Source organism: Sarcophilus harrisii, chromosome 1 (assembly GCF_902635505.1).
Source record: "Sarcophilus harrisii chromosome 1, mSarHar1.11, whole genome shotgun sequence".
Classification (NCBI taxonomy): Eukaryota; Metazoa; Chordata; class Mammalia; order Dasyuromorphia; family Dasyuridae; genus Sarcophilus; species Sarcophilus harrisii.
The window spans coordinates 634,873,771-634,888,124 of NC_045426.1; the positions used below are offsets into that span (position 1 = coordinate 634,873,771).

At 40.2% G+C, this 14,354-nt stretch overlaps 1 protein-coding gene across 3 annotated transcripts in view; it reads left to right on the forward strand.

The window, feature by feature from the left end:
• Positions 1–601: 601 nt before the first annotated feature.
• PTP4A3 (protein tyrosine phosphatase 4A3) overlaps positions 602–14,354 on the forward strand; it is a 205,452-nt gene continuing 191,699 nt past the window's right edge. For 2 of the 3 annotated variants that reach the window (XM_031947270.1, XM_031947274.1), the window contains exons 1-2: positions 602–837; positions 5,446–5,591. The gene's annotated coding sequence lies outside the window, so the exon portion shown is untranslated. The remainder of the gene's footprint in view (positions 838–5,445; positions 5,592–14,354) is intronic. The other variant, XM_031947272.1, reaches the window with a different exon arrangement.

The window sequence follows — 14,354 nt, forward strand, 5'->3', positions numbered from 1 at the left end:
ACTGAGGATTCTCCGAAAGTGCTTTTATATATGTGGTCCCGTTATTTCTCTAATTTAATCTTCTTACCTCACTTTTCCTAATATCCTTCTCTTCCTCCTTCCCGAAATGCCAACTACAAAGGCTCTCGGAGTTGAGGGGGAAGGGAGGATGGTGGAGCTGGGGAAGAGAGGGAGAGGAGGAAAAGGTACTTCTTCCATCTCTTAGGCGTGTGTGTGTGTGTGTGTGTGTTTGTGTGTGTGTATCATAAAGACAAAAGTGGAAAGGCGAGCCAGCTGTAGGGGGTGGGGGTGGGGGTGGGACGTAGCCACACTCCTGCCAGCTGAGGACCCCCGCGGAGCTTCTGGGGGAGTGCCTGGGCGTAGCTTGGCTAGGGGGACACTGGGGACAGTAGCGCAGACGGGGAAGGCCCGGCGGTCGCGTTCGCGCGTGCGTCCCACTATACTCTCTCTCTCTCCCCCCCTCCACCCAGACGCACGCTCCCTTCCCACGCCCCCGCCCTCCTCCTGCCCACCCGGAGAGTCGGAACCCCAGCCCTAGTGGAGCAGAGCGAGAGAGCTCAGTCGTGCGCCCCGGGGGCGGAGAGGGTGGGGAAAGGAGGGAGGAGGGGAGGAGGAGTGAGGGGGAAGGAAAGAGGGAAGCAGCCGCAAAGAAAAGGAAAGAAAAGACCACCAAAGCGAGGCCAGAGCCGAGGGAGGCGGGGGCTGGGGCTGGGCTGGTAGGGAGGGCGCGTGAAGCCCAGAGTCGCAGCTGCCCCGGAGCGCGCTGAGGTCGCCGCCGCCGCCGCCCCGCCGCTCTGGCCGCTCGGGATCGCTGAGCCTCCGGGGAGCGGGGGCCAGGTCAGTGTCCGAACCTCTCTGCTCCCGCTCGCTGGAGGGAAGGAGGAGGGTGTCACCGGCGGGGGAGGGGAATGGGACTTGCTAGAGTGAGGGGGGCAGGGGGGAGATAGAGGGCGGGGACCCAAGCACTAGGGTCACTTGCACGGGGGTGGGGGGCAGGAAATCGAAGTTTGCCTGCCCGGGAGGGGCGGTGCTCGAATAGAGGGGAGGCTGGGGAGGGGATTCGGGTTTGCTGGGGCGGGCTAGCCGAAGCGAGGAGGGGCGGTGCATACGTGGGGGTTGGGGGAGGTCGAATTGCTTTGTGTAGCAGCAGCGAGTGGACCCCGCCGGCGGCGCCAGGAACCTGGGTGTGTGTATGTGTGTGGTGCCCTTCTTTCACTGAGGGGTTGTGGTGGGCGTCGAGAAGGAAGGAGGAGTGCTACTGCTGCCCCCAACCCTGCAGACTCTTCTTCCAAGAGCCCCCTCCTACCCCCCCATCCCGTTCTCTTCCTACATCGACTCCCACCTTCTAATTGTGGCTTCTCAGATTCTGTCTCCCTGCCCTTTCAGATGCCCGAAATCTCAAACTGCCCATTCTGCCAGGCATCTTGAAGCTTTCATTCGTTCTCACCCCTACCTCTTCCCTTCATCCCTCACCCGGGTTGTTTCAGGGCAACCTGGGATTCTGAAGTCAGTGTAGGTATTCAAACCCTTCCGGGATGGCTGGGCTGGATTGTGCCCATCAAGATCAGAAGTGCCCAGGTAGCTTGGGGTGGCATTTCCTCACAGAGCCTGTAGCTGAGCTGAGTGGACAGCTTGAGCAAAGTGACACCTGTACTGTCTGGGTCCTCAGCACCTCCGGTGACTGCTGCCCACTCTTTTCTGGCTGAGGCTACTTAATTGGAAACCTCAGTGTTGCCCTGATCTAGGGTCCAGGCTGGCAAGTAGGGCTGAGATACGTGGGTATCATCTCTTCTCTTAACCTGGATATTTCGACAAATCAGACTAGTCATTGATCCTAGAGCCCAGCAGGGGGCAAAGGGAGGCCTATTGGATTCCTGTTCTGGAGAGTTGTGTGTACACAGTGTCCCAATAGATTCTGTAGGCTGGGTAGAAGGTACTTTTCTGATCTCCCTTAATTCTGGCATCATCTTTCTATTGATTATCTCCAGTTTATCCTACCCATAGCTTTTTTGTACCTGATGCTTTGCATATCGTTCCATTAGACTGTGACTGCTTCAAAAGGAAGGACTGTATTTTACCTTTTTTTTTGTATCCTCCTACACTTAGTACAGTGTTAAATAAATGCTCTTTGATTGACTACACTAGATCATCTTGGGGGCAGCAAGTCATGGAACTTAGGACTCCCATTCCTCCAAACTACTGGCAGGAGGAAATTTGATTTCTTCAGTTTCCCTCCCTCCTCCCCTTCCTCAGTCTCATGCTGTTTTAGACAGCACATGCCCAAAGAATTTTGTGTATATGTGTCTGTGTGTCTGTGTGTGTTGATGGTTTCCAGATGAGTCTGTAGCACTGGAAACCCAGTTAAATCCCAGCAATTGGTTGCATATTGGAAGGTTTGGTGGGACTGTTGATTTTTCTGGAACTGTCATCTTCCAAATTTTCTGCTGGCTGGTCGGAATCAGGATTGGTACTTCACATAGAGAGAGGATGAGCCCACAACATTGGAGTGAAGGGGCAGGACAAGAGGGTCTAATCTGTCATTCTTATTGAAATCCATCAAAAAGAATTTCTCAAATGCCTATTATGGGACAGATATTGTGCTAGTTACTGGAGAAACAGACAAAAAGAGAGTAAATCCTTACTCACCAGGAGCTTGCTTTCCATCAGTTATTGCAAGATCTTCAGGGTCTATAAAGGTTATGAATCTGGTTGCTCCTAAAGCCCACAGTCATGATCACAAAGGCATTTTCTCTGGTTGTCCCCATATGCCTGATATGGCTACTGACTTCCTTGGTTTCTTTTAAATCCCATCTAAAAACCCACCTTTCAGAGGAAGCCTTCCCTAACCACCACTAATTCCAGTGCCTTCCTTCTGTCAGTTATTTCTTATTTATCCTGTATGTAGCTTACTTTGTATATGTCTGTTTGCAAGTTTTTTCCTTCATTAAATTAATTGTAAGCTTCCTTTAAGGCAGGAATTATCCCCAGTACTTAGCACAGTACCTGGCACATAATAGTTGCTTAATAAAATGTTATTGAATTTAATTGAAATGGAGAGGTGATTCTGTATGGACTTTGATCCCCATCTCACTCTTTGCTCTACTGTTTCTTTGATCACATGTATCTCCCATGCCTGCAGTGGGCTGCCTCCATATCTCCATTGTCTTTCCAGCTTGTTACATGGTGATTTGGTATGGTACCTAGTGATGTGGGGGGAAACTAGGTGGTATGGTAGATAGAGTGCTGCATCAAGAAGACCTGACTTCAAATCTAGCTTCAGATATTTATTGGCTGTTTTACTCTGGGCAAGTCACTTAACCCTGTTTGCCTCAGTTTCCTCATCTGTAAAGTGAGTTGGAGAAGGAAATGGTAGACCACTCAAGCATCTTTGCCAAGAAAACCTCAAATTGGGTCATGAAGAGTTGACATGATTTAAAAAATAGCAACACTGCACCAAAAGCAATTCTAGTGATATGGTGTAATGATTCTGAACACTGAATCAAGTTATTTATATTTGAATCTCAGTGGAACATATTTGATGTTTATCTGTCTTTCCAAACTATTCTTTGTGAAAAGCAACTTTTATATAAAGCAGGGATAATTAGTCTTTTGTGTGTGTGTCATGGATCTCCTCTCAGAATGATGTTTTTAAATGTATAAAATAAAATCAATAGGATTATAAAAGAAATCAAATTATATTTAAACAATTATCAAAGTTATTAAAAAGAAGCTTGTGGACCTCAAGTTTAAGAACCCTTGGTATAAAGGAAAATGTTCTTAGAGTCAGAAGTTCTGGGTTTGAATTCTGCCTATAATATTTGATTTTATTTAAAAAACATATGCAGAGGCAGCTAGGTGGCACAGTGGATAGAGCAACAGCCCTGAAGTCAGGAGGACCTGAGTTCAAATCTGGTCTCAGATATTTAACACTTCCTAGCTGTGTGAACCTGGGAAAGTCACTTAATCCTAAATGCCTCACCAAAAAACAAAACAAAAAAAAACATACACCTAGATAATTTCCAATATTCACCCTCACAAAACCTTGTGTTCTAAAATTTCCCCCCATTCCCTCCCCTAGATGGCAAATAATTCAATATGTATTAAACATGTGCAGTTCTTCTATACATATTTCCACAATTGTCATGCTGCACGAGAAAAAAAATCAGATCAAAAAGAAATAAATAAGAAAGAAAACAAAATGCAAACAATCACAACAAAAAAGTGAAAAAACTATGTTGTATCAGTCCCCATAGTTGTCTCTCTGGGTGCAGAAAGCTCTCTCTATCACAAGACCATTGGAATGGGTCTGAATCACTTTGCTGTTGAAAAGAGCCACGTCCTTCAGAATTGATTGTCACATAATCTTGCTATTGCTGTGTACAGTGCTCTCCTGGTTCTACTCACTTCACTTAGCATCAGTTCATTTAAGTCTCTCCAGGCCTCTCTGAAATCATCTGCTGATTGTTTCTTATAGAACAATAATATTCCATAACATGTATATACCATAACTTATTCAGCCATTCTCCAACTGATGGGCATCCACTCAGTTTCCAGTTCCTTGCCACTACAAAAAAAAAGTTTGCCACAAACATTTTTGAACATGTTGATTCTTTTCCTTTTAGGATGCTTGATTTTCTTAGCCATACTCTTCTAACCTTTTGAAGAATTGGAAAAATCTGTGTTGTTCTAAGGGATACGTGAATCAATAAAGCCAACCAATCAACCAGTATTTTTAAAGCTTCTAATGTGTGCTAGACTGAGGATGTAAAGAAAAGTGAGATAGTCTCTAGCCTGAAAGAGCTTATGTTCTCTAATGAAATCACAGATTCTTGAAATATTGGATTAAGAAGTGGAAAGACTTGTATTTGGAATTATGTATCATAGTAAGTAGAGCTGGAAGGGCTCATGGAGCTCATCCACTCTGATCTATTCATTTTATAAATGAGAAATCTGAAACTTTATGAGGTTGAGTGACTTGTTCAAAGTTACGGTAGTAACTTTGGGGTACTACCCCAAATTTGGGTAGTAGGCAATAGAGCCAAGATTCAAATCTAGGTCTTCAAGCCTTTATCACTATCCTGGGCATTTAACCCCAAATAATAATAATTGCTTGCATCTTTATGGTATTTACTATGTGCCAGCCATGTTACAGTTATTATCTTATTTGATCCACACAACACCCCTGGAAGGTGAGATTATTATTATCCCCATTTTACATTTGGGGAAACTGAGGCAGTCATGTAGAGTGACTTGCTTGGGGTCCCATGGTGAGCATTTGAGGCTGTATTTGAATTTAGATCTTCCTCTTTTCAAACTTACTGTACCACTAAGTTACTCACTTTGAGGAGCAAATTCTGAGTGCTGACAGTGCTTTACAAGTGAGAACTTGGGCACAAGTCCCTCTTTTTTAGACCAAGGATTCTTCTCTTTTATGTTTTTTGACAGATTGGCAAAACCTGTGGACCCCTTCCCAGGGTAATGTTATTAAAATAATGCCTGAAGATTGCAAAAGAAATCACATTTGTTGAAGTACAGTTATGTGAATATTTTAAAAACAAGTCAGACTTCTGGTTAAGAACTGCTGCTAGAAGGTAAGCTCCTTGAAGGTAGGCACTTTGGGTTTTGTGTTGATATGTCTTACACTTAGGAAAGTGATTTGCAAATGGCAGACACTGAATGCTTTTTATATTAAATTGATTGAGCTTTGGACACAGGTAGAGAACGCTGTTTATTCTTCAATATAATTTCCTGAATGCTTGATGAGTGAGATGGCCGAGGGAAAGAACACTGAACTTGGGTCACAGAACTTGAGTTCAAATTCTGACTCGTAAGTATTGTGTGTCAGGACTGTACTAAGGACTAGGGGTACAAAGAAAGGCAAAAACATAGTACCTGTCCTCGAGGAGCTCACAGTCTCATGGGAGAGACAGTGTGTATGATTCCTTATTATCCTGGTTCTCTTATCCCCCAAAGAGGATCTATCGAGGATGCTGGAAGCCTTCCTCTGGGTCTTTTTTTTTTTTTTTTAACTCTTTGGGTATGAGTTTAGCACTTGGTCTGTCTCTGAGTTATTTATGTTTCCCAGATGCCCAGATGGCATAAACATTAGAATTCTGGATCTGAAATCAGGAAAACTTGAATTCAAATCTAACCTTAGTTACTTACTTGTTGTGTGACCCTATGCAAGTCAAACTCAGTCTGCCTCAATTTCCTCATCTATAAAATGAGGATAATAATAGTACTTATCTCCGATGGCTGTAGCGAGAATAAAAATGAGATTTTGTGACGTGGCTGGCAAACTTTAAAACATTATATAAAAGCAACTCTTATTATTGTCTCTTGCTAAATGATCAACCTATCTTCTTTCCCATTAGGATTTTTGGATGATATATTCCTTATGCCACTTTTTGATTGGTGCTCATTCTTGGAAATAATTTCTTAACCCACTCTTGCTCACCAGGTGTGTCTTTGTTAGCTTTTGGGCAAATGAAGATCATGCAATAGAATGAGTTGATCTCCAAAGGTGTTTGCTGCTCTCATGGGGGATATTTTTTGTAGAGTCCCAAAGGAAAAGGGAATCCCCAAGTGAGGTCTTTGATCTGGCTCTTTTTTGTGTTGATTTCATTGACCACGCCCTACTTTTCTCCCCAAACTTAGATTTTTTTTCTGTGAGAACCATAGCCATTTAAAAAATGGACCTAGTGATCCATACAGGATTTTTTTCCAAGGGAGTTAAAGAATGTCTGTTACCCAGATGAGCATAAGCAGTTGGCTAGGTGTCCTATTGAGTTAACCCATCAGCTGTAGATATCTTAAACTGGCACTGTAGCCAGATACCCAAATAGACCCAAAATGGCATCAAAGGGAAGAGATGAGGCTGAATTGTATTTGGGGATTTGAGAAATGCTTTGAAGAATCCAAAGCTACTCCCTGACACAAAGCTTCATCTTTTTTTTTTTTTAACATCAATTTTCTCTGGGTGAATTATAAAATGTTACAGTCTTTGAAGACTCAAATAAAAATAACTTAAAATGTTTTATGCCATTATCTCTCAATCCTGGCAAACTCACTTGAGAAAGGTAAAACATGTATTTTTACATTTATTCAGGTTAAGAAACTGAGGCAAGCAAAGTTTTGCATAGGGGCTAGGAATTATCTGAGGCCAAATTGATCATGTAATTGGGAAATATTTAACAAAATAAATAAATATTCAATAAAACACTGATAAAATTACATTTGGAAATGAAGTCAATCTGCTGCCTGTGGAGGTCCTTATGTGTGGATTAGTGGACCTGTTTCTAATTGAGTTTGACAGAACTGTTATATGGGGCTGGACTAAGTTACTGTTTGTTGTTTGATTGATGAGAGATTTTGTCTAGTTCTCAGAGGTTCTGATGTCTAGGGATCAGACTGTGGCTGTCTTCAGTAGCTCTCAGCCCAGCACTTGATCTTTTTAAATAACATGTTTTCTTGATGCTTTTAAAAAGTTTACATTGTTGTAAGTTTCCCCACTGAATCCTTTCTTGTAACAAATTAAATACAACAAAGCAAAGCACATGGAGACACTGGCAGTGAACAGCGGTTTACACCTGATTATCACCTCTCCAGACCCATCTGTAGATGGGATTATCGTCTCTGACCAGAAGATTAGTCAATCTGAACTCTGAGGTCTTTTTCTTTCTTTCTTTTTTGGGAAGGGTTATTATGTTATTGTGATTATTGAGTACTATTAGTACTCTTGGTTCAATTTAATATGTGTGTATCAATTCACAAGAACCTTTTGTTTCTCTTAATCGTTCATATTTGTCATTTCTTATAGAGCATTGATATTCCATGACACTTGCTATAATTGATTTTGTCGAGCCATTTTCCGGATGGGTACTATTTTAATTAGAATCAAAAAGCATTAAGAATCTGATATTGATTAGGTACTATCTTAGGCATTGGGGTTGGTTGCTCTCAAGGAGATTACCACATTCTACTAAGGAGAGACAAGGTTTTCAGATAAATAAATCTATCAGTCTACATAAAATAAATACACAGTGATTGGAGAGAAGAATTTTTTGCTACCACATGAAGTTCTTCTATAAGTATTTTGGCATGTAGAGGACTTCTCCATGAACTCTTCAGAGGGTATATAAGCCTCCTCTCCCACATCCTTTTCCCTCTTCCCTCCTTGTCAGTGTAATTTCTGGGTCAGAAGGTATAAAAAGTTTAGTCCCTTTGCTGGCATAATTCCAAGTTATTTATTAGACTTATTCGTCTAAGAGTAAGTCCCAAAGTCAAGAAGTCCTGAATTTAAATCTAGCTTTAGACATATAGGGCAAGTCATTTAACTTTATCTGCCTTAGTTTTCTCATCTGTTAAATGGGAATAATAAGAACACCTACCTTCTAGTGTTGTTGTGAGGATAAGTTGAGCTATTTATAGAATGTTTTGCCAACCCTGAAATTCTCAATAAATGATAGTTGGCATGTTGCTATTATTACTACTTATGAACTCATCCTCTTCTGACTTTGACTTCTTTTGAGAGAGAAAAAAAAAAGAGATAAAGAGATACAGAAGGTTTCCATGAACTGTCAATGCTGTTGGGTGTCATCCATGTTTACCCACAGAAATGCTACCCTGGGTCTTTGATCCGAGGGGAAAAAAGTCTGGTTCGAAGATAGGTTCTGAATAAGCTGCCAGGAATGAGGCTAGCAGAATGTGGGCGCTGTCAGTCCTGGGGGGGATAAAGGGGTGGGTGGTGATGGTGTAGTCTAGTTTTAGCACCCCAGCAGCTGTTTTAAATATTGGTTCCTTTGTTGCTTCTTATGTGATAAAGATACTTCCTGATGAATGGGTCAGGATGGGCCTCTTGTCTCTTTCCTTCCTTCATCTTCCCAGGGGTTATGGTGTCAATAACTGAGTTGTTTTAGGACCACAGGGTTTAGAGTTGGAAGGGACCTTAGAGGTCATCTCATTTAGGTTCTTCCATTTTATGTAATAAGGAAGAAATTCAGGGCCAGTGGGGAAGGGAAGGGATTCAGCTGAGATTACTTGGAAAACTTAGGACTCCCAGACAGAACAAGGCCCAGTCTGGCAAGTCCTTAAGTAAGCATATCACCATTTTTGAGGGTTTTTTTAAAAGACGTGTTATGGATTCTTTTAACCACAGGGAAACAGATGGGTTAAAACAACATACAAGAGGACATTCAAGAGATTTTAAAAGCATTTGAGTAATGGTTCCCCCTGGCTGAACTAGAATGTCAGCCTGTTTTTTTTTTTTTTTTTTTTTTTTTTTTTTTTTTTTTGCCTCATCTTTTTTTCAGCTCCCATCCTGGCCATTCCCTTACTCAGAATTTGGCTCCTTATATGAGGATCACTTAAAGGAGCTGGGGATGTTTAATCTGGAGGAAAACAATAAATGGAAGAGTATATATTCAGTGCTTACTATGTGCTCAGCCATGGAAACAAATTAAAAAAGAGGCAATCCTTTCACTAACATTCTGTTAAGGAATAAAAGACTATCTATGCCTTTACTTCCTTCCTTCCTTCTACTTTTTTCTACCTTCCTACTTTTCTACCTTTCTTTCTATTGATCTATCAATCTATCTATCCATACATATATAAGTATATATGCACATGCATATATATGGACATATATGTGTGTTTGTGTGTCTATATTTTATATATGTGTAGATAGACAGTTTTAGTTGCAAATCAGATAGGTCCCATTGTCCTTTGTGTACAATAGTAAAGCAAATGATAGTACCTATTCTTTCATGTCATTTCTACTATTAAAGTGATATACATTTTTGATCAAGGAAGAATAAAAAGAAATATATATACAAAAATATTTGTAATGATTCTTTTTGTTTTATAACAAAGAATTAGAATAGGATAGAAGGAAAGTGAGGCAGCTAGGTGGTGCAGTGAATAGAGTGCTAAACCAGGAGTTAAGAAGACTCATCTTCCTGAGTTTATATTTGTTTTCAGACACTTAATAACTGTATGACTGTGGACAAGTCATTTAATCCTGTTTGCCTCCCCCCCCAAAAAAAAGAACAAACAAACTTAAAAAATAAATTGAAAAGGTTGGACTAGATGGTCTCTAAGGTTCTTTAAACATTAAGCTCCATGATCCTTTATTCCTAAGAGAGGCAATGTGTTGGATAGGAGCTGACTTTGGAGAAGGGAAGAGTAGAGTTCAATTTCAACCTCTGACACAACCAGACTTTATAACCCTGAACAGTTAATGTAACATTTGGATATTCTAGGCCAGTGGTTTTTATAGTGAGAGCCAAAGACCAAAGGGGTCCAAAATCCTCTTAGCTATCTGTGAAGTCAAATTTATTTTTATAATAACATTAGGACATTTTATGCCTATTAAGCTATTCCTCCTTTTCCCAATTTCAAATCTCTCTAAGGCTTAGATTTTCTTATTATACTTAAAACAAAACAACATATCGCAACAGATTAAAAGCAGAAACATATATGGGAATCCAACTGTCTTCAATTTAGCCAGACGCTAAAGAATGTGCACAGGAATATAAAACAGTGCCACTTTTCTCATTAAACTTAAAAAAAAAGTATAGTTATTTTCATAACAATATGTTATATCAACATGTAATATATGTATTATTGCTATTTAAGTTAATTAATAAATATGTTAGAATGTATAGTTTAATTTTCTGATGTAGTGAATATTGATAGCTGTAATCCACATAAATGAAAGTTTTCTGGGTCCTCAGTAATTTTTAGGATTAGGTTTTTTCATTTAATTTTTAATCAATGTTTCAAAGGTACTTTCTTGAAAATAGTTTTTATTGATTTATGGTAAGAAAAATATACATTGAATTTCTTTGTTTTTCAGCATTTGTGATATTTTTATTCATTAATGCAATCATTTTTTTATGATGGTGCTATGTACAACTGAGAAATAGATATGGTTCTTTTTATTCTTATTCATTATTTTCCAGAGGTCTGTCATATATAATGTTTCTTAAATCAAGTTCATCTCTTTAACTTCTTTCTTGTTTATTTTGTGGTTAATTTATCTAGCACTAAGAGGGGATAAATTGAAGTCTTCCATGGATATAGTTTTACTTTCTGTTAGTTGCTATCTCATTCAACTTTTTCTTCAAGAATTTAGCTGCTCAGTCATTTATAATAATTCATTTTTATGGCAACTTTTAGTTAAGTTGCTTTTTTTTTTGCTTTTTCTGATATTGTGATTGTTCTTGATAATTTTTGAAAGTTTAAAAGGGTCCTAAACCCAAAAATGTTTGAAAATCTATTGCTGCTCTAGACCATTTTTTAAGATGATAAGTTATAGAGAAGCTACCGATTTGCATTACCAGAGGGAATCATTACCTAAAAGCTTCTAGTATCATAGAAATAACAGATCCTGACCTTGTATGTATTTCTTTCTTTTTGCCCAAGACTACAGTTATTAAGTGTGAAAGGTAGGACTTATAATCAGTTTATAACTAGAGTTGTGACAGGGGATGCTGAAGGATGGTGGAGGTGCAAATGAGCAGAAGACACCACTAAGAACTATGAAGAAATGTTGTGGGTCAAGAACTATCCCAGGAGAATACCCAGAAGTAGAGACATAAGTGAGGTCACAATTATTATAAGTAGAGCCTTAGGGTTAAAAAATAATTTATTCCCAAGGGCTACAGGAGTACTTAGAATAAATGAATAAAGAGATGATAAATGAAATGAAAGTTATGGAGAATTAACATCTTACTGTAGAAGGTGGTAAATTTTATCCAACAAGACTCTGTAGACCAAAGATGGACCAAAAATAAATAAAAAATTTCTTGAGATGACAAGAAGTATTAAAACAAAATCAAAAGATTGAAAACACAGATGAAAATGTAAAATATTTCCTATTGAAATCAATTGACCTGGAAAGTAGGTCAAGGAGTAAATAATCTTAAGAACCATTAGACATCTTAGAACTATAAAAACTGTGATCAGTTATATTATGATGCTTCTTTTTCCCAACCTTGGGCTTTTGTTTCTTTGTCTACATAATGAGGAAGTTAGACCTGATGAATTTTAAAAAATGGAATTCCTAAAGCATCATAAAGTACTTAGAAGTACTTTTCATAAAATGTCTTATTTGATTCTGACAATGATCCTGTAAAGTAGACAATGTGCAGGTATTCTTGTCTCTACAGATCAAGAAATTGAGGCACGGAAAGGGGAAATGATTTGCCTGACATTCATATGGATAGTAGGTATTAGAGATCTGTATACAGTTATTACTGGTGAAGATCCTAACCTCCTTTTGTGCCATCTCATCTGTACTCTTCCCTAAATCCTCTATTGAAGATTAAATCAATCAATCAATAGATTTTCCTTTCTAGGACAACTTTAATCTACTTTCTTTTTATCTTGTATATACTGATTTATGGACAGCTAGGTGCTAGGTATTCTAATAGGCGCCAGAAATTTAAGGACAAGAATGACTCTTTCAACAGCTTACGTTTTATAAGGGAGACAGCAGGTATATAACATGTGTAGGCAGAATAAATCCAAAGTAATTTTGTCAAAAGACGCCGGCAGATGGGAGATCTCGGCCAGCCTCCTAAGAGAGAGCATTTAAACCGAGCTCACAATCCCCCGTGGGTTCCTGAGTCAGGCCTGCTTCCCATTCCCCCATCATACTCAAGGCCTCTCTTGAGGCTCCAAGGAATGACTTCAGTTCTAAGAAAGGGGATGCTTTTATTGATTCCTCATTCAGGCCCGCCCTGGTTCTGTCCACTGTAAAGGGAGACATTTCTAACTCTCCAATAGCCCATTGTCTTCCTTCAAGCTCTGAGCTTCCTGGATTTATTAGGAATTGTTCTTACCTCTGGAAAAACAGTGGGGAAATTTGTTGCATCTCTAATTCTTGGGGTGATCTTGGACTAGCTCCCTTGGTCTCAGTTTTTGCTTTTGTAAAATGAGATGTTGAATTATGGAATATCGAGGTTTGTTCCAGTATCTAATAGGCTCCATGATTAACTGGGATGCAGGTATAAGGATGAGGACCTTCACGGACATTCCCAGATTTGCTTTGAGCCATCATTCTAGCCCAGCCCAGGGTACTAAGAACCTTTGGAGGTAAGGCCGTGATGATCATCTTCTCTGATCAGGTTCTTACAGGTTAGAAATATGCCTAACCAGACCCCCTCCTAGGTGGATAATCCAGAAATTTCACCAGGAATTTGGTGAGTGGCAAGATTTTTGGGAAGTAGAATGTAATTAAATCAGTCTTCTCTCTCTCTCTCTTTCTCTCTCTCTCCCATCTCTTTCTCCTTTTTTTTCTCTCTCCCCCTTTTCTCTTTTCTTCTCATTTTCTCTTCTCTCCTCTTTATTTATCTTTCTCCCTCTTTCTTATTCTCCCCCTTCCCTCTTTTCCCTTCTCTTATTTTCTTTTTTCTCTCTTCCATTCCTCTTCTTTCTTTCTTTTTCCTCTTTTCTCCTCATTTTCTTCTCTTCCTCTTTCTCTCTTCCCCTTCTTTCCCCTCTCACTCTTCTTTCCTCTTTTTCTCTCCCTCTTTTTTCTCTCTTCTCTCTTTCTCCTTTCTGTCTTCTCCCCTTTTCTTCTCTCTTTTACCTCTCTTCTTTCCTCCCTACCCTTCTTTCCTTCCTTCTCATCTCTCCTTTTTCTCCTTTGTTCCTCTTTTCTTTCTCTTCTATCCTCCTTTTTCTTCTTCTCTGTCTTTTTTCACTCCCCCTCTCTTCCCCATTTCTTCTCTTCTCCTTCCTCTTTATGTGTCTCTCCGCCTCTCATTCTGTTCTCTTTCTGTCTCTGTTTCTCTGTCTCTGTCTCTCTCCTCTCCCTCCTTTTTCCTCCGTCTCATCTTTCTCATCTCTCTCCTTTCTATCTCCTCTCCTTTTCCTTTCTCTCTTCTCCTTCTCTCCTCTTGCCCCTTCTCTTTCCTTCTCTTTCTAATTTCCCTCTGTCACTGCCTGTCCTTCTCTCCCTCCTCCTCCCCTTCCCCTTCCCCTTCCTTTTCTTCTCCTCCTTCTCTCTCTCTCTCTTTGTTTCTTCGTCTCTATCCCTCTGTCTCCCTCTCTCCCTCCCTCCCTCCTTGCCCTTCTCTTTCTCTCGTTCTTTCTCTATTTCTCTGTCTCTTTCTGTCTCTCTCTTTGTCTCTTTCTTTCTCTTTCTCTGCTTCCTTCCCTCCCTTCTTCCTCCCTCCCCCTCTCTCTTTCTGTCTCTCTGTCTCTTCTCTCTCTGAGCCTCTTTCTTTCTTCTCTCTTTCTGTCTCTCTCTTTCTCTCTTACCTCTCTCTTCTCTGTCTCTCTGTTTCTCTCTATCTCTCTCTCTCCTTTTTTGTCTCCTCTCCCTTTCCTCTCTCTCCTCTCCCTTC